The sequence below is a fragment of the Pleurodeles waltl genome, chromosome 6 (genome assembly GCF_031143425.1).
Source record: "Pleurodeles waltl isolate 20211129_DDA chromosome 6, aPleWal1.hap1.20221129, whole genome shotgun sequence".
In the NCBI taxonomy this organism is placed as follows: Eukaryota; Metazoa; Chordata; class Amphibia; order Caudata; family Salamandridae; genus Pleurodeles; species Pleurodeles waltl.
In genome coordinates this window covers 1,071,428,522-1,071,449,732 of record NC_090445.1, presented here as the reverse complement: position 1 = coordinate 1,071,449,732, position 21,211 = coordinate 1,071,428,522, and the positions used below count along the sequence as shown (strand labels likewise).

At 44.3% G+C, this 21,211-nt stretch overlaps 1 protein-coding gene across 4 annotated transcripts in view; it reads right to left on the bottom strand.

Annotated features, from left to right (window-relative positions):
- Positions 1 to 21,211, bottom strand: part of RAP1GAP (RAP1 GTPase activating protein) — a 431,870-nt gene that overhangs the window by 316,549 nt on the left and 94,110 nt on the right. For all 4 annotated transcript variants that reach the window (XM_069240088.1, XM_069240087.1, XM_069240086.1 and 1 more), the window contains exon 2: positions 18,178 to 18,271. The gene's annotated coding sequence lies outside the window, so the exon portion shown is untranslated. The remainder of the gene's footprint in view (positions 1 to 18,177; positions 18,272 to 21,211) is intronic.

Below are 21,211 nucleotides of genomic sequence, written 5' to 3'. Positions count from 1 at the left end.
TTTGCCTCTGTGGGCTCCAGGGTGACTCGACTAATTGAACCCAGCTTGTTTGTGTAAGATTGGGATCTTAGCATTTTGCTATGCTGCAATTTTAGTTGGAGGCAGTCTGCGCTTCTTACTATGCTAAAGTTTAGCGCGTTTGAAAGGGCCCTTAGGTTCTTCAATGGAGATGGATACTTAGGTACCCCAGGCTTAAAGATCTCAATGCCCCATTTTTACAAGCCAGTTTTCTGGTGAAAATCTCTTCTGCAAGGGAGGGCGATTTCAGTGTTGGTATAACTGATTCTCTCCCTTTAGTAGAATCCGGCAGTGATTAGAACTCTACGCTCACAATGTCGCCTGTGGTTATTTTAAGCAGGCTTGAAATAGCTTTAAATAGACGTAGTAAGTTTGATCGGTCCAAAGCATCATGGTTCCCTTCTGATAAGTGATGTGGTCCTACATACTCTGGGGATTCAATGAGAGGACAGTTGCTTCAGATGTGATCTGCCCTGGCTTGATTGAGAGTTGGACCCATGGGCAAACTTTGTGAGGTGGCCGTACTTGCATCCACGCAGTTGTGTAGTTACCGAGTGGACACAAGTCGTACTTGATAAAGCTGGAGATCTTTGACCCCTGAAGGGGCCTGCACCGTGCTCAAGTGCGGATGCAACTGGAAGGCCTGGCAGCTGGGGAGCAGGGGATTTGTGTCTAGAGCAGAGGTCTCCAAACTTTTTAATGCCGCGCCCCCCCAGTTGAAAAAAAAAAATCATTGCCCCCCCCCTCAGAATTGTTCACAATTATTTTATAAACATGACAATGTTTAAATATGTCTACAACTATTTAAACATTGCAGTTAAGTACTTTTACCTTTTTAAAACTGCAATAACATGCTTCTGCTTAAAACAAAGGCCTGTTATCTGTATAATATTTATTTTGACCAGCTCGGCCCCCCCCCCCCCCCCCCCCCCCCGGGATCACTTCAGGCCCCCCAGTCTGGTCTAGAGGTTCAGGTTCCTTCTTGCTGATCACCCTTACCTTGAACATAGGGTATATGCTAGTTGGCTTGTGGCCGCTTGTCCTTTGTTCTTTAAGACACTTTGGCCCTCTTTACAAGGCTGGCGATCATGAGGCCGCCAGCCTCACTGTGGCGGTCCTTCCACCGTGGAGCCAGCAGTAACGACCGCCACATTAAGAGTTGTGGGGCTTGGCAGACGCCAAGCCCCCACAACCCCACCTGGCCCGCCGGTGTGGTCGCAACGCCAAGGCCAGCGGTGAGCACCTCCAACCCGGCAGCAGGCCTCAGCCTGCCGGCTGGATTACAAAGCTGCAAACCGCCAGGCTTTCTGTGGTTGTCACCCCACCACCAAAACCCTGGTGGTCAGGCACCCGGAGACAGGAATCTCCATTCCTGTCAATGGAACACACATGCACACATGCCCACACATCCCACCCGTCTACACACTCACAAACCCTCAGCCCTTTACGCACGCATGCATTTACAAACACACATATTCAGCATATGCTTACATGCACTAAGACACCCCCACTCACTCGCAAACATGCACTCTGAACACCCACTCACTTGTATTCATCCACACAGACACATTCACACACACATTCACATTCACTCGCATACACACAGGTATTCACCACCCCCCTCTGCAGACAGGAAGACCCGCACCCAAACACAAAGACACCCTCCCCCACTCCTTTCAGACGTCCACTCACCTTCTCCGTCGAGGAGGACATCTAGGAGGGGATGGGTCCTGGCGGTCTTGCATCGCCAGCCCCACCATGCCAGCAGGACTCCGCCAAGCCATATAATGGCTTGTAATACGGCAGGCAGAGTCCTGCTGCCGTGGCAGTGCCGGCGATGGAACCACCTCTGCACCGCCGACCGCCAGCACGACTGCTGGTGACTTTCCACCTCAAGTATGGCGGACGGCTGCCAGCAGTTGTATTATGGCGGTCTGCAGCACCAAAAAAGTCAAAATGAGGGCCTTTGTTTACTGTTGATTTTTTGTTGCTTTGTTTTTAGCCCTCATTAGTCTCTTTTTTGATCTTTTTGAAAGTCATAGTCCATTAGTTCTCCATGAGATTTACATCGGCCCTGTTGGCACCTGGGGGGGTAATTGGCTCGGTCGGTAGCTTGTGCACTGTAGAAGCTTGAGAAGCTACGTTTAAAGTGTTCTCCCCAGTAGATGCAGACGGGTTGGTTATATAATCTTGTAATGATGAGACTGTAGGGAGACGGGTATTCATCTCAGCGCTTGTAATGGCCTTTAGAGCTGTTTGCAGGGATAGGCGTGATGTCCAAAGGCAGATTTACAGCAGTTGATGAAATGGCATGGAGTGGTTGCAGGCTAGTTTTGGCTGAGTTGAAAAGCAAGCTTTTAGTCCGAAATCATTGAGGTTAGAACCTCTGACAGAGTGCATCGTTTTTCCGCTATTAGGTGGCAAGCGCATGTTGTTTTATCTTGTTCAGCTGGGCTAGCGCTTTGTTCCCTTAGCTCCAGTGAGTTAAATTTAATCTCCATCTTGGCTACTGATGTTGCTAAAGCTGAAGTGGGATCCAACTGGAGTTCTAATTTGTCTGATTGCTAGGTCAAGGCGTTTATCGCTGCCTCCAGGGTTGTATTAATTGATGCTAATAAATTGCTCTGCTCACTGTGAGTTTGAAAGAGAGGTAGATCTATACTATTTCGATTGCTGAGGCACCCAGCAAGACTGAAGCCCGGTTGCGTTTTAAATTGAACTTTTTGCTGCAGGATAGCGTCCTCCTATATTTAACTTTTGTGATCTTTTCTGTGGAAGTTTGTTGGCAGCAGGAGTTCCCCTCAGCTCCTTGGTGGGCCCTGCAGACTCTGCGTTTACTGCCCTAGCACCCTGGGAAGGAAAACTGTCCATCTGAGGTCCAAGGTTGTGAATCTGCGCAGCAGTTATGATTGACCTTGTCGAGAGAGTTGGAGGCCCCTGTTGCTTGGGATCTGGGTTGAGGATGCTGGGGCCGGCGGCGATGGAAGAGCTTGTGGCACACATACTCTTGTGGGGCCAATCCACTGTCTTTGTAGTTTGATCGAGTTCGGTAAGCGAGCTATTTGATGAAATCTTAATTACTGAATTTTCCTCTCTCAGCTGGACGCTGGATTCAGTATATTCATAGATTTCCATTAAAGGTGAATTCATAAATGATTCTGTAAGTTCTTGTGTATTTGACGTAGTCGCTAAATCTATTGAGTCTAAAGATTGTGGTAAGTCAGAAGTTAGGGGTAGAAGCAGATTTTCTTGAAGAAGTCTTCGACTGACATTTTTTTTCCTGTTGTTGCATTGCCTCTCATTTGGTTAACACTATTCTTGCTGCTGTGCTCTCTTCCGGCGGTCAAGATGGGGATATCCGAAGTAATGCAGGTGATGGGAACGGATTGCCCACAGGCCTCACTGGCAATGCTCGCGGTCTGGGTCGGTTGGGTCTTTGATGATCCATACTAGGGATTTGTCATATTTCCTTGAGGACTTCTCCTTCTGGCCATTCTGTTAGCTCACCGTAGGTAGGAAAGACTGAGTAAAAACTTCCACCCCGAAAGAAAAGGGGCTGTTCACCTGTAAAGTCTATCCGTTGACCTCAGAGTCAGTCGGCTCCCAACAAAGGGCCATGTCACTGCCAAAGTCATCCGTGGGCAAACGTAAGTGATCTTAAGGGGCTTGCAGGCTTGAGGACCTACAATCTTATAGGGCCTTATGGAGCTTACGAACAGCTCTTGATGGCTCTGAATTGTGCTACATTACCTTTTTGCCTTGGTAATAAGGTTTTTTTTTGTATGGGGTTTTTAGTACCAGGATTTACCCGGAGTTATTGGGACAGCACTCCTCAAAGGTTTTAAGGTGCGCTCAGTATTCTGGCTTATGTACTATAGGTAGTGAAGAAGACAATTAGCAGAATATCATTGGAGGGTATTAGAAACAGTTTTGAAGCAGCCAGTAGGCAGATGCTGCGGAGTGCTGCCAGGCCCTGTGCCTAAATAGCTGTGGAGGGGGTAAGGCAAGCAATGGTGGTGGAAGGGAGGGATGGGAGCAGAACTGTTCTAGGGTCGGACAGGGGTCATGCTAGTGCAAGTGGGAATGATGCACAACCCTACAAGCCACACCTGGACCTAGCCAGGCCGCCTCTGCAGGGTGCCCTTCCTGCCCCGTGTATTGTGGTGCCTAATGCCAGGCCCTCGCAGATCTTTGCAGCCCTCAAGATGCTCCCACTGACCACCAATTGCACCAGTCCTGCACTCCCCACTGTCCTGCAGCACTTGCCTCTTGCCTCCTGTGCACTCCTAGGCAGTAGGCGGAGGGTGATGGAGCTCGATGCAGATGCATCGGTGGCGGTAAAACAGGCTGGATGCAGAAGAGCACTCCAAGGCCCAAGGGGCTGCTCCCGCCTCGCTCACACATCACTCTCTGCTCACCTGTGCTCCAATACGGTAGCTGATGCGGGTGTGCATACCGGGTGCCAGGGCAGAGGCCAATGTCCATTTCGGGTTTTGGGTGGCTCAGGCGAGTGTTTTGTTGCTCAAAGTCATATGTCATGTATCACTTGAAAACTGTTTCACCTCATGGGTGGATAAGGAGGGCATATGGCATTTCCTGGTGATGGAGGGGGTGGAGTGGGGGGCGGGTAATGGACTTTCACTCCTTGACTGCCCCAGACCTAAAATGGTTACCTCTAGAGACTGAGGGCCTGATTTATACTTTTTTTGTGCCGCATTTGTGTCATTATTTTACTCAAAAGCGGCACAAACTTACACAATATAATTGAATTTTGTAAGTATGCGCCGCTTTTGTGTAAAAAATTACGCACATGCAGCGCTAAAAAAGTATAAATGAGGCCCTTAGTTTTCTCCATTGCAGCATCCACAATATCGTACTCCCTACCTCTAATCTCATGTGTACGCACCCTGTTGATCTTCTGGAAGTGCCTAAGACATAGTTCTTGTCAAACTAATGGTCTGTCCACCTGTCTCAGCAGAGCCTTTGGGTCTTATCCCTTCTTGGTTTATTTTTTAGAATTTCTAGGGTTTGTCACTGGTATTTGTGCTTTGTTCTTAGCCTCACTCTTGTTATATCATATTTTTCTTTTGTTTTTGCCCCACTGTTATAAGTTAGCTTTAAGAAGCTCTGGCATCAGTACACTCTACAAATACACACATCCAGTGCTTAATTTGTAAATAAAAACGTGCCGGTGCCCAAAGCCTTCCTCTTAAACACGCGGTTGCTGCAATTAAATGTGGGAACAAGGAGTACTGAGGCGGCGTAATCCTGAAGCCATCTCGGGCCTCTTCAATCCATTTAATGCCACTCCCTGTCCCCTCAGCTCACTCTTGCAGCTTTCTGCTTTCTCTCTTTTTGACGCTTTTTCGTTTTTCCCTTCCTCCGCCTTTCCCATATGTGTCTTTTGCTCTCAGCAAATGCTTGAGGCAGAAGAATAAGCCCTGGCCCTCAAAAAAAGTGCCGGTGCTCAGCACCGGAAACAACAAGCACAAATTAAGCACTGAACACATCGAAACAAAGCATAACACAACACAGCACAGTATAACGTGACATAACATGGGGAGGAGTGGAGGAAGGACGTAGTGACTAGAGGATGTCAGCCTTCACTTGTTCCTGGATGGAGCCAATAGGGAGCTGGAATAATGATGATGGCTAGCGCCGGCACCCGGGAGTACTTGTTCACTACTGAGAAGTGCTGATACTCTCCAGTTACAAGCATTAAAACCATTGCTGAAAAGTGCTGGTACTCTCCCATTACAAGTGTTACACCATTTCTGAGAAGTAGTGGTACTCTCCGGTTACAAGTATTAAAACCATTATTGAGAAGTGGTGGTATTCTCCAACTACAAAGGTTACCCCATTACTGAGAAGTGATGGTACTCTCCCATTACAAGTGTTACACCATTTCTGAGAAGTAGTGGTACTCTCCGGTTTCAAGTAATAATATCATTATTTAGAGTTGGTGGTATTCTCCCGCTAAAAGAGTTACCCCATAACTGAGAAGTGGTGGTACTCTCCTGTTACAAATGTTATACCATTACTCAGAAGTGCTGGTACTCTCCCATTACAAGTTTTAATTTACTACTGAAAAGTGTTGGTACTCTCCCGTTACAAGTGTCACACCATTGCTGAAAAGTGCTGCTACGAGTGCCTAATTTGAGCAAGTGGTTGCCCAAATGGGTCACTGGCACTCATTTCTTGGGGCCGGCACTTATGCTTCATATTCAGATATTCCCAGAGAGCAAGAAAAGGGAAAACACAAACGATAAAGGAGGAGGAGACACAAACGTGAGATAAGGGGGGGTGGAGTCTCTCTGTCAGTGGATTAAAGAGGCTGGATTTGGATTCAAGACTGTGTAGCGTCGGTACACTGCCCTCTGGTGTTTAGTGGTCGGATCGCGTGCTTCAAAGCCCTCATTAGTTTACAAATTAAGCACTGGCTGGCACTCTTCCGTTACCGATATTACACCCTAATTTAAAAGTGCTGGCACTCTGCCTGACAATTAAACAGTTCAGTACTTGACGGTTCCGGTCCATGTAAAGTACTGCCGGCAAGAGTAATCTTTAGCCCGAAAAGGGTAGTAAGACCATCATGAGAAACAAGGTGGGCACGGGCTTCGCAGCTGCCAGTGCAGTGGGGAGCAGGGAATCTCAATGATCACGTGGTCTTACCGTGCTCACTCTGTGCTTTTAAGCTACTTTTACATGGAACCAGGATGAAGCCACTGGGAAGGCAGCATATTCCGAGTAAACATTGCGCACTGCGCCAGGATAACTATCAGCTGCTTACTTTGTGCGCCTTGGCACGTGACGCACCACAGCTGCCGCCTCAGAGCATGATGGTTGAGAATCCGACCCAGTGCACACTCCAATGACAGGGCCACAGAGGGACGCCAAGGGTTTCTGAGGACTTGGCGTAACAACCAATGAAGGAAAATAGGCTAGCTTGTCTTCCAGAAACGGACACGATCTTCACGTCCTTTGAATCTCACTGGTATGTTTTCCAGAATCTGGACTCACCGAACCCTAGAGTAAGACCCCCAGTTCAGACTCTTTGAACCAGGGTACTTCGATGGTGGCAGTTGCTCTAGATCTCAGGTGGCGCGCTGATGAGTGCTTTGGCCGCACGATGCCTGGGCCTTTTACTTTTGCGCATGAGAGACTTCTGGGATTCTACAGGGTCCTTAAAATGCGTATGTGCTGAAACTAGTAACCACTGAAGAGGCGCTATATGTGGTAACATGTACCCCCTGGCTTGGGTTTACCAATGGACTGAATTGCAGAGATCTGCAGTCTTTGCAGTCTGGCATGTACATACAAGGAGTTCCCCTAGTCCAAATTTGGCTGAATGAAACAAAATGGCAAGGTATTTTTGCCTGGAACAAGTCTCACCACTTCCATGGATTGCAGGTCTCACCACTTCCGTAGATTGTTTCTAGTGGCAGATCTGGAAAAAGCAGGGATCCAGGGCTTGTGACCACACTGGTAGTAAGTGGTTCTTGATCCAAGGTGACCTACCAGTAGGGGGCAAGCGCAAGCAGTTTTACTGCCTCCGTTTCCATCATCTTGGCTGAGAACCATTCCGAGCCCACATGCTCTGGTGTGTCAATGTCTGACTACTCCTAAGGCAATCAGTTACAGCCTTGTCATTACCACTCTCCACTACCCCATCACCTGAGTATCACTGATGTTAGTCAGAGCATTCAGATCGTTCTTTGTCAAGATGACAGACAGCTCAATTGCAATCAGATACTAAAAATGGTGGAGAGAAATGGCACCATGGGGTCCACTAGTCTATGAAGTCTAGACCAACCAGCTCAGAGACATGCAGGCCAGGGTGTTTCATTAATCTCAGCACCTCTTGTGACTAAATGCACACTTTCTTATTCTGCCACCACTTCCAGCAGTGCTTGGGCATGGTCTACATGTGAACTACAGTGCTGAAGGTAGTCAATAGCTCTAATGAAATCAGAACTGCCAACAACTTTTTGATCATAGCCCAGAGTAGACACCCTTTGATGCCGCCAGACCAGCTTCTATCACATTCTTGGGGGGAGCCTGATTTATGGCTCTGAAGAGATTGATGGATTTCCAAGAGAGTTGCAGTTACTCACAGACGATGGACTCTATTATCTTATGAACAATAGGAGTATTGGAAATCAGCTACTAACTCAATGGTTCAAATAGCTGTGCTAACACTTCTACTTTGAAGGAAGAGGAGATCTTGCCCTTAGGAAAAGCACAACTGAGGATCATTGTGACTGATGTGGTGACCCGATCTGCGGGCATCGTGAGGGTGGAGGCCAAACAACAGTCCCAGGGTGAGGAAGAATGGTTCAGTTTGAGTAGTGGATGCTTCAAGTGTACCATTGCAGTTTTTTTGCATTCCATCGAGTAAGGTGATGCCAAGATCTGGGTTCTATTGGTTCGAATGCCATGGGTTCATGCAAGCTCTTTATTTCTCCAACATGCAATGCTTTATTGTTTCTAACATAGGAAGAACATCCATAATCAAAAGGTTCACAATTCCACTGCCTGTAAAAGAGGACCGGGGGCGGTCTTTGTTACCACAAACTACCATTTAAAACCATGTTGCAAGAGGAGGTAGAAGTTACGAGCCGCACTGACTTCAAGAAAGCTAAGATTTCTGTATTCCTAGAGGAAAGTATCATGTCTGCCCTATTGAAGGTGCTATTATTCTGTACACTGGTTAATGTATACATGTAGCTTCTCCTAGAAGGGCACCTTGTGGAACTATTGTCTGTGTGTCTAAGAAATTATACATCACTGACTGAATGTACAACACTACTTGTACTGTAGAAACCCTCCTCTATTATAATAGAGGTTTGTCTGCATTCACAAACTCACAATAAGTAGAACAGCAAGGATAAAGGCACTCTAGAGATTGTTGCATTGTATTTAAGGTTAAATATTTAGAGAAGTGTATGTACAGTGCCCCATATTAGCAATAGCTAAGGACTCTGGTACCTTAATTTATAAAGCGCTTGGCTATAAGTACCTACACTGTTGGAACTAAACTAATACTGGGACAGGGATACATATTGGGATTAGGATAGGAAAACAAAGTACTGGCCAGAGAATAGATCCGATCAGAAATAAACTGACAATGGTAATAGGAACAGAAAAGCACTAGGGACCTGCATACCAAGTTTTTTTGGACTTTGCGGTGGGATAACAGAGTTGGGGGAGAGGAATCTTCCATTTCGGCCATTGCGCCTGCACCAAAAAACAACACTTACAAGTTTTTTCCACAGAATAGGAATAGCCATCTGGAGAGCCTTTTTCCACTGTTTCTTTTCTCAATTTTGCGGACAAATCTGCTGACATTTTCTGCCAGCTCACAGAAGGGGGAAGAAGTCACTCGGTGGGCTTTTACGGGTCAGGATGGAGATGAAGTAGGCCATGGCCAAGGAAGCCCGAACCAGGTTGATTCTGCAGGGAGTTATTGTGGGTTTTCCCCCTCACTGGTATTGCAGGGGCCCGGCTGTGTTCCTGTCCACATCCCCTGCCACGCAGTGAACCTGGGCCTGGTGGCTCTGGACCTGCCACTATTGAGTCCACAGACACCAGGCTACCTGTATGGCCTGGGGGCAGTAACCCATCTGGAGTGGGCTAAAGTCACTTTTAATCAGGGCCTAAGTGAAGAAACAATCTGAAACTGAGACTGGATGACGATAATACCAGAGGGACGCTTCATTTTTGGGACGGGGGGAGCAGTTACTTTGGCCCACACAGCTATAACCAGTGGAACAGCAACACAAATACAGCAGAAAGGGACTACACTGACGTTGAATGAAACCTACACTGTACCCAGGAGGCATGAACAGCAAGGCATCGCCAAGACACTACTAAAGTGAAACAAAAATGGCCATCACGGTAACAATATGAGCCACAGAGGCTGGGAAAAGGTGTCACGCCCTTAGACAAGCAGTCGTGTACACTGGATAAAAAACGTATGCCCATTGGTTCACAGAGACAGGTACACTGGGGCTGGCAGACTCATTTACTGACAAAGGGGATACGCAGACAGCGAGACAGAGAACACTCCACCACTGAGACAGAAGTAGGCCGTGGGGCAGGACATACATTACACAGGGACAAATAATTTATACAGAGACTATGAACACTAAGACAGGAAGGCACAGACATGACTCTTGGAGTGCCACGAGCGAAAGCTGCTGATGTATTACCCAATGCCAAATGTCTCAAGTAAGTTTTGAATGTGTATAAGACGTTGTGTCTTCTCAATTATTATGCAAAGCACTGCAGTAGTACTGACTATGTAGATTTGCAACACCTGGCTCTTTTTTTTCCTTTAAAAGGCTCTAAGGGCTAAGAAGATAGTCTTCAAAAACAGAAAATTGACATTGTATCTCTTTGCCTGGTGCCTACTGACCCCTGAATTGCAGTAGTCCCAAATATACACTCCACTTGTTGTGTGTGGCTCCTGTTGTCATTGTGACTTTAGCATGGCAATGTCTGAAAGCTCTTACCTTTGTCATGTTGTCAGATGTGGACCATTTGAACTTACTTTTTTGCATGTTGATTGTGACAACAAATGGATCTTTCCTCTATCTCATTGTCTGTTAACCAATCCTTTTTTTAAGGTCTCATTTCCAGTCATGCATGGGGGATAAGATAAGTGCACTAATCCATTGTTAGCCCTGACATGCTGAGGTAGTGTTTCACCAAAGTTTTTTGCTTTTTCCTTTGGTTTTTGCTGATTCTCTTTTAGTGGCCTTAGGTGCCCTGGGCACTTCCCCACTGTAAGACCAATGTGAAGGTGCACACGCCTTCCTACATATGTTAGAAAGTGAAACTATCCTGTGTGCAGGCACTGGCACAATAGTGTTTGCACATGTGTCCTATCTGCCATTCCTCTCCCCTGTGCGTGGGCTTGCACACTGTTGTTTTCACATGTGTCCCGCCTGCCATTGCAGGCCCGTGTGTGCATGCTTGCACAACAGTGTTTTCAAGTGTCCAGCCTGCCACTGCAGGCCCGTGTCTGCGCACTTGCAAAATAGTGTTTCAACATGTATCCAGGCCCCCACTGAGGTACTTGCAACAAGGTTGTTTCTTAACGTAGGGAAAAATACCCATGTGTGTTCTCCCTACTGCTGAGGGTTGCTCGCCCCATAGGCAGAATTATTTAAATCTCTCCCAAGTGCAATAGTGGATTGTAGTGGAGCAGCATAATGATGGTTCCTATAATTGGATTAACAGTTATAAACACCTTCCTTTGGTAAGGGTGATTTTGTCATTAATCACTGAAAAATGCCACTTCTGGAAAGTGGGCATTTCTCTGCCCTATAGTTAATTGTGTGCCTTTCTACCTGGCTCTAATCAACAGCGGAGGTAGGGGGAGCACATCTGTGCCTTCTAACTGGAATGACAGACCTTTGCCATTTGAGGTCCAGGCTGGATAGATTGGAGGGACAGGTTGTAACACTGGGCCTTTGGGAGCCAGATCATATCCCTACTAAAGATAAAGGTCTGCATTCCACAGCCCCATGACAGATAGGACTGAAATTTAGGGGAGGTATCAGTGGTTCAAAGAAAGACCCTTCAAACAACCCCTAACTTGAAAGGCACATTGTAGTATAACTACTGGGGCCTTACTACAGCATGGTATAGATAAACTTGCAGATACGCGGGACCAGACACCCTGGACCACATGGTGTACAATGTCAGAGAATTCTGTTGTGCACAAGGTGGATAACTGCCCTTGGAAGTGACCATGCACCCTTCCTGAATCGTGGCTGGCCTGGGCGGACTTCCTACTGCTGTGAGGCACCCTGAAGTGTGCTCTCTAAGGGCTAGTCGGCTTGTGCTCTGTTCTCTGAGGAGGTTTCAGGGACATCAAAGACCTCCTGCAAGGGACCCACATAACCGGTGCCCTCATTAGTGCCACATCGTCTGCTGGATTCCAACTGACATCGCAGCGTGAGCGTGAAGCTAAGAATTGTGCAAGGAGACCAGATGGCCAGGAGCAGAGCCCCAAAAATATTGCCCACATCTAAGGAGTGTGGCACTTGCATCGTGGAGCCTCAGTACACATAAGCATCTTGTTGGTGGTCAGCGGATTCAATGGTTGCAGAACCCTGCATGGCATGCTTTGTTGATCGTGTTGCATCTCCCTCGTGCGTCACGCCAGCTGCATGCTTATTGACTACAGTGTCTGATTTACAGGTTACGACCCTCAGAGGTGAAAGGCATAACCGTAGCAGTGCCTCATTCTATCTCGTGTGACACTACTGAACGTGTGCCTTTGTGTGGGACCGGAACTGTATGCTGCAACCTGTATCAATGCGCACTGGCATTATGCTTCATTTCCAGAGAGGTAATGAATTTGCATCTCTTCAAGTGTGTGTGTGATCTGAACTGTCTGGTCCAACTCTTATCAATACACACCAGGACAGGTGCCTTATTTCTCGGGAGGCACGGAATTGGTAACTCTTCACTGTAAATAACTGGAACTGGCTGCTTCGAGTTGTATCAACGTGCACCATGTGTTGTGTCTCATTTCTAGGGAAGCATGGATTTTATAGCAAATGGAGACACTTTGAACTGAAAATGAACTCATCAATCATAAACCTGATACAGTTTCTGTACCCTTGATGCATTGGAATATGATAGTAGACACCTGCTAGGTCCCTATTGCCAAGAAGTCTTTGGGGCATATTCTCAGAGACATTTTGGAGTATGAAAAATGGTTCTCTTTTAAGTACCTCTTTCATGCCTTGGTGAATTGGCCACCAAAAATCAAAAATGGGAATATATATGGGAATATTCTTATAGAATTAGTACAAATTGAAAGGGCGATGCCCGCTTTGCAGTTCTACTAACAGGAAGTTGGACATTCCAGTACAATTTGCAGTGTAACAGTATATAAAAAAAGTACTCCTGTAGAACTACTTCCCATACTCACAAATGTTTTTTTGAATCTCCCCCTATGTCTTCTAGAAAAATAATTGCATTCTGCTACTAGACACTTGTGAGCACAGGTAAACTGGTTTTTCCTTTGCAGAGGGTTTACTAGGAAGCATGCTTCCTCCAGTGCCCCCTCTGGCAGACCTCAATATGGGATGAATCCTTGTTTCATGTATTCATAATCAACCACCAAATCATCTGACAGTGTTGGTCTGGAATAGTAAGATTCTATGTGGGGATTCAGTTTAAATATTTTACTTAATTTTGTCTTTGATCTGATTGTTATACACAATGTGTTTTTTTCCAGGCTCCGCGGTTGACTACTGTAATTTAGGATTATATCGTCATTCCCATTCTACCCATACTCTAGCACCGGGGCTACTCGCCAACTTATGACCTTTTGAGATCTTGCATCAATGTTCTCCTTACGTCTCTTTTGACCTGTTCTATCAATGGTCTTTTTGCAGTAGGGATGCCATTTCAGCTTGCAAATATTGTTTCTGTTTTTCAGTACCAATAGGTTTTATTGGTTTCAGGGGCGGCTCCTCTGCTATGGCAGAGGAGCGTCGCCCTCCCACCAGCAGCAGAAGCTGCAAAACTTTTATAGCAGACACATAATAAGCTTTGTTTATTATGTGTCTGCAATAAAAGGGGTGGGCCCACAGGCGTGACAGGGACAGAGGGGGAGTGCACAGAGCGCATGTGTGTTTGGCCAGTCTTCTTGAGTTGGCCAAACACGCATGCACAGTAGGCTCTCTCCATCCCAGCAACACAGATACCGGGCTGGAGAGAGCATGCACAGGCTCCCAGCCTGCCTGGGTGTGCCCAGGCTGGGTGCTCCCAGCCAATCCTCACGCTGCTCTGAGCAGCGTGAGGATTGGCCGCAGGGCTCTTGTGCGATGGAGGAGCGGATGGAGTGGTGCGGTGGCGATGCAAAAAGGTACCTTTTTTTAGTTTTTATTATTACATTTTTTTTGTCCCCCGACATGCCTCTTTTCCCTCCCACAAGCCGTGCCTGATTGGTTTGTCGACCGCTGTAACTATCAATGCATTTTTCAGTTTTATAGCAGTGCTTTTGTCAGTAGACAATTTTCAGTCTCGAGCATCCTTACAAATTGAGTTGATTTTCTTTGGTTTTTCCTTGTTTGCTTGCTCTTGGCTTTGACCTGGTAGGATTTTTCTTCCTAACGACCCTTTTGTCTGCCAGTCTTTTCAGTCTCGGAAGTTTTTTAGCTTCAGAGGCTTACTCCTGAGGCACCGCACTTTTCAGTCTTATTGACATCAATAAAATATTTTGGTATTAAATATGATACTAATAAATGACATGATCTTGTGCCCTCAACCGCAGAGCAATGCATGTATTACCCCGGTACCTCTTCTGTTTCCTTAGTACCATCAAAGCCCTCCTCTTCGGAGAAGCATGTGTACGATATGGTTGGCTGTTTTGTTCGACTCATTCCTTGAACACTTTCTGTGAAGCATAATGTGCCCAGTGCCGCTGCTTCCTCTTTATTAATTATTTACTGACCCATTTGGTCTAAACAAAGAGCACAGTACATTACCCTCAGCCTAATGTTCAAAGGGTGGGTATAGATTACACACTCTGAGCTCATCGATAGCTGCAAAGTTTTGTTGACAATTCTGACAAAATTTAAAGCGCATTTGCTTCATATTTTAGATTTCCTGAATGGCTTTGAAGGCACTTATGGGAAAGTGTTTCCCCTGAAACATTAATTCTTCCACATGGATTTCTTATGGTTGGAAATCACGTACGACCTGGATCTTCAGTATAGCTCCAAATATACTTGTCGCCTGAGTCTGTTGTCTTCAGTATTCAATATGCTTCTCAGTCATTCTGCCAACAGAAACTAGTCTGTGGTCGAAGGCTAAAGGAACTTTGTATATTGGGAAGAATACTTCCGGCCAACCCCAACACAGAAGAATAATGAACAGCATGAGAACCTAGAATAGATTAAGGTTGCAAAACTGACTTCATGAGAGAAGGTGATACCCGCCAGAGTTGAATTGAAGAGTGCTTGGGTTATGCCTGACTTTAGAACAGTAGAGTGATACATACATTTCACTAAAAAAAGTAGTGTGATGCTGGCACCAGGGGTGGGCAAATATCTAAAAGTTGCCCTTGAAGGGTCTTTTACTGAGGCCATTTGCATGGAATGCTGCAGAAATTAAAATACATTGGACTAGGAGTTACCTGATGGCAGATGTTTTAAAAACCTCGATAATATGACACGATGGTAAGGGATGGTACATGAGGACGAAGGAATGCTATACAAAATATCTGAGTAGTATGCACATTTTTCTGATGCTTACTTTAGGCTAAATTTTCCCATTCTGGTTGTAGACACTTTGCTACATAACACCTGATCCAATGTGAAACTCCTGTACATTTCACGCTCAGAAAATGTCTCCCTTCCTTGTTTGGTGCCTCTCTCTTTTTCCCAAAACGAGATGAAAAAGCTATAAAAAATAAATACATATTTGGGTGACCCACCGCAGAGTTGGCCACACAGTGAGTGAAGGTTGTGCCTGTTTGCGTGAAAGTGGGATGATGCTCACTGGAGTACAGCTGTCATCTGGCGTTGGTTATGTCTGACTTCAGGAGAGTGGTCGGGCTCCTAGCATGCAAGGGTTTCTTCTGACTACAAAGTACCACTATATCTGAGCTCTGTACTCAGTGAGGAGTTTAACTCCTGGTTGGCGTTCTCTCGGGAGTCCTGCTTTTGTCACAGAATTGATTTGCTCTTTAATCCTACCTCCATCCATCTCTGTTTCACGGGCAGCGCGCCCTGTCTGTTATTGATCTATTATCCGTCTGCACCTACATTAATCATATTAATATTCCTCCTTCCAATCAAGTCTTCTTATGCCTCTAAAATCTCCATTGACACATCCATTCCCATCTCACACCCTCCATCAATGTTCATTTTAAAATCTATCTCTCCCTCTTTTATGTCCCCCTCCCTTCTGCATCTTTTTCTCTCCTTCCCTGCACTCCTTTTCTCACTATCGTCAAGGCGTGCAGTGCTCAATCATATGGGTTTAGCCCCCTCTTTTCGGTAAATAGGTACCAAGAGACAGAAGCACATAAAGTTGAGTATACTTCTTGTGTAAGACCCTGAAAATTCCCTCTCATACTGAAGTCTGCGCAATATCGGATTTACTGTTGGCAAATCAATTTGAAATTATTCCCTTTATTTACAATCTAAGATAAACCTATATTCAATTTACAAAAAATCAAAAGTCAATTTATCAGATCTCTGAAAAACAAATAGTGTGCACTTGAGAAAACATAAAATGCGGATTATCATGTCCTAAAGAGATCCTTCATCATAACAAGGTCATCATTCATACTGCTGCATATTGAGGTCAAGCTCATTCCATGTGGAATCATTTTCTTTCCAAAAGAAGTGAGGTATACATGGGTGTTTTACTAACATTTTAGTCACCCTTGAACAACCATTTCAAGGCTTTTGCAAACCACATTACCATGGCAGACCAGCACAATAATATAAAAAATAGGCTGTGAAGCTACATATATGGAGGATGTTCTATCAAAGAATGCAATATACGCTCTATATATTTGGGTGTCTTAGGACAATCATTTCCCCCCTTAATCTCATTTACTTTGTCTTGCCCATTCTTTGCTTTGATGCACTCTTTCTCCTAGGACCATGCAACATTTTTCTCTTGTGAACTTCCTGTAATTGTAACGAACATCAATATTGTTACCCTTAGTTTCAAAAAAGATTTTCACTTTAAAATGGGCACTTTTCAATTTCCTTACAGCAATCCGGCTCCAAAGTCACAAGGAAAGGAGTTTTAAAGTTATGGCACAAGAAAACGCAATGGCCATTTTTAGCACTTGCTAGGAAAGTATTACCAGTTTGTACAAAACACTATGCGAGGTTTAACATGTAGGAAAAGCGCAATACTCACAGCGGGCAGCCAGTAAGCTAGGAGAAACTTTGCATGCCCTTCCTTTCAGCACCAAGCTTAGCTTTAGATGCATATATCAGTTTATGGCAGTCCAGGTTCAGTGCTACGTTTATGTAGACATTTGGTAGTTCAGTTGCCTACTACATTTTGAGATATTAAGCCCTCCTCTGTGTCAAACGATCTCTTCTCAGTTTCGATGCTATATGCCTTTGTACATCTTCGGCTCATTGACACCACCTAGCCTGCTTAATAAGTGGAGCCTTGCCTGCAAATAATAGGGCTGTTCATAAAGATGCCAAGGTATTGACAGCAAACCTGTCTATTGCTATTTCTATAGTCGGCAGCCTCAGAACAAATAGATGATATGTTGCAGATAAAATGATTATAAGTAAAAAAGGGTAAAAAAAACTGATAAAGTCAGGGAATGCCTTCACTCTATTGCCTTTCTCCTCCACTCTTCCTATGTTAGAGGTACTATGTGACAAATTCTTTCCCTCCAATGTTACCAATACTTGGGGGCAAATCAGACAAAACCATTATCTAATATCAATAGGGAGGCTGCCAAATTGCACCATATTTTTCACTTCACAAGCAACAGTCAATGGAAATTCCTAACAGTCAACCAACAAGGCTCACTTTAATTTCCCAATGTTCTGAACTGTAAACCTCTAAACTGTTGGTAGCTCAAACTTCTGGTACGTATGGAAAAAGATTCTTGAAACTGGCAACATTGGGCATTTTTACGAAGGCAAATTCTGGGGGAGTAAATTGTTCTAATGTACAGTTGCCTATTTTCTCCAGCAAATGTGTGGCCTCTTGACAAAATGAATAGCTTCTGTGGGCTTTAAGTAAAGCTATTTAGAACATCTTAACAACTTCTAAAACCTTTTTATTTTACTATAACACACATTTTCAAAATCATAAATAGCTTTTTACAACTTGTACAAAAAGATGGGACTGTTTGCAAAATTCAACACTTTAAATAATTTTTGCTATGAGGAAATGTTTTAGCTAATTTCATCTTTTGCTGTTATTTTCTACATACAGAAGTGTAAATAAGTAAAATATGCTAAACGGCTAAGATCAAGCATTATGAAAACTCTGCAGCATCATAAGATTGATGAGTTTTCAATTACAAATAACTGTCTGCGTGGGGAAAAAGGTGTGTAATCCAGTGAAGTAGGACAACCATTGACGTGTGTGAATGTTCCCTTCGGTGAATTCCCCCTAGTCTTTAAGCCGCTCACGTACCTTGGGAGATGGTGGTGCTGTGTGTCGAAGACCACCACCCACTCTGGGCAGTTCTATGCTGTTGAATAAGACTTGGATGTGTCCATTCGCCTTCCTGAAAGACAAGACAGGTGAGAGTATGAACTCTAGGTTATGTTGTGTTCCGTTCCATTATGATACAGTTATTTTGGACACTTTAGCACATATATCTTACAGGCTGCTTCAGGACACAGAGGTCTTGGGGACAGATGTAATGGATGTTCCAATATTGTAACCAAATGCCAGTACCTCGAAAATGTTAATTCTGTATTACAAATGTAGGCATAGTATGTTAAGCAAAACCATGTTTTTAAACACTTTCTGAATTAAACCCAATTCTTCAAGACAGAGTTACACCATCTCACATCCAGTACTGAAAGCAAGATGCCCTCTTACTAGAGACGTGCCAACTATGGAATCTGAGATTGACACAAAGAAATTACAAGAAAGATGTGAACTTATTTATGGGACCCTCAATATCTCCCAAGAGGGTTGCATTAAAAGGAATCAGCATTTTCAGTACCCTTAGACACATACCACTATGCTAAAGGGTGGAGAATCTTCAAAAGATGGAGAATCTTAGAGCCTATCCAAATTCTAAATACTAAAATGTGAGCTTTGTATTATTCAAAGCAAAATTCCCAATGGACAAATCAATTAATAGCAATGCTTTTTCCATAAATCTAATTCAATGTGAGTTCTGAATTCCAAAATAAACTCTCAGAATTACAATTATTCATTGACTTTCAAATGAGTTATAACATGTCAAGAAGCATTTGTAATTCTGATTCACAATCAAAAATCCAAGTAACCATATTTTCATATATGAAATTATGAAAATATTCATAGGACCATAAAATACCAATGAAATCTAAAGTAAATAGTACTGGTCGCTTATGAGGAGTATAAATATTACATATGAATAAAGCTTGCCAATGCCTTAAGGCATATTCTGCCATTGAGCAGGAAAAATCTAAGTTAAATATCATCAAACATTCTTGTGTTATTTTCCTTTCTGTAAAATTCATTCCCCAAAACAATATCCTCAAACCATACATCCTTGGAAGGTTTCCAGTATGACCATCAACGTAGTAAATAAGATTACGGGAGCGCGACCCGGGGTAGGTGCAAGTACCGTCGGCCAGTCCTGACCATTGTGTTATGAGGACCAGGCCTATGGTCCGCGTGATCCCGTTAAGCCCTGTCTCAAAGTGGGAGGGGCGATGAATAGGAACGACATACTGGGTCATAAAGGACTCATGTAAGTGACTGACGACACTAAACTCCCCCTTGTTCTGATTGTCAGTTGGTATAGGCAAGAGTCATTTGAGTTTATATTTGGAGAAGCATTATTTCATTAGGTCCTGAAGAAGCGCCATTGGATCCTTTTGGACCGTATAGACGCGAAACATGTCGACCCGATATTGAGGTGGGTCTTGTAGTTTCTTGACCACCCTGCTTTGTGCAATACAGTTTGAGAGTGGTCGAACATTATTTTGATTTCACTCTCTTGGGAATAGTTTTAATCTTGGCCTGTACCCCGCATTAATAAAGATAGCTCTTAGCGAGGGTCTTTGAGCCAATTTTATCCTTCATTTGCTTTTTTGTTCTCTCCTCTCTCCCTCTCTCCCTACTTACCTGCGGGAAAGTGTGGCATCATCAAAAAGAACTCCGTCAAAGAGCCCCCCGAAAGGGTGGTGCCCGTCAGACATTGCAGCGCCAGTCTGACGAGGAGCTGGTCCGATGATGAAGCATGACACCCATTTGGGTGTGTGATGACTCTTGCTCCTACTAAATAGGACCCCCTAGTACTCACCCTGTTTTCTTCTTGCTCTTTAGGAACAGTGTATTTCATTATTAGATAATGTTTTAATAGCCTTATAGATCTTTTGCCTTGGGCTATACTGGTTGTTAAGGTCCCTCTTCATTGTTATGGGCCCTAACCTGTGGCTCAGGCCTATAACTCATGTTTAGGGCCATTAACAATCAGTATAGCCCTTGGCAGCGAGCTATAAGGTTATAATATACAATACAATCATTAATCAAAGGGTTTTGCATTTAACTGCCTCTATGGAATATCCACCCAATTCCACATGCATGTGGGAGAACCAGTTAAGGGCCTGCTAGAACTTGTGGTAACCTAATTTCAGGCAGTTAGACCAGCCCTGTCACATGGAGTCAAAGAACATGGGTATTTGAATCTACTGTAATCAGACTTGGAATTGACCTCTTTATTCTTAAAATCAGAATACATTGGTCCCTAATCTACACAGAACATGTGGGGAATGACAACGTATGATATAATACATTAATCATATTCATGTATTGGTCTGAATCCTGAATTATGGACTTTTCCATTCTCCAAAAGGCTTTGCATCCAGTCCGTGGTGTATTCTCTATAAGATATTATTGGTATAAATCAGGGCACTCATCAATTCACCATTTTCTACCATGGAAATGAACCGAGTAGGTGAAATAATGGTATTCTTGTGAAGGTAGCAAGGAGACTACAAGGCAAAGGTTGCCAAAAGAAGGTAAAAGTAGACAGGAGTATGAGATGAAAAGTAGATAAAAGGGTGAGGGGGTGAGAGGGAAAGCAGACAAGAGTTTAATAGGAAAAGTAAACAAGTGTTTGAGAGGTTGCCCACATCTTCTAGTTCTATAACTGAAAGTCAACATGTGTTCATGGAGCCATAAATGTCTACACAGCCTATCTGATAATCAGTTCAGGAAAAATTGCTGGTGAATGTGGCAAATATCAAGTGCAATATTTGTCCATCCCTAGTACAGTTCATATAAAACCAGTTTTTAAATGAAATAATGATGACCAATGATCTGGAATAATGATCACTACCAGAGCACAGGAACCAGTTAACTCAAAATCAAAGTGTGAGGTAGAAATCATCGACAGTGTCCGTTGATTTTCACTATACCAAAGACAAACTAGCCCAGCAAAAACTGAACTAATAAGGAAATGATTAAAGGGGCATTTCTACTAAATTAAAAACCACACCTA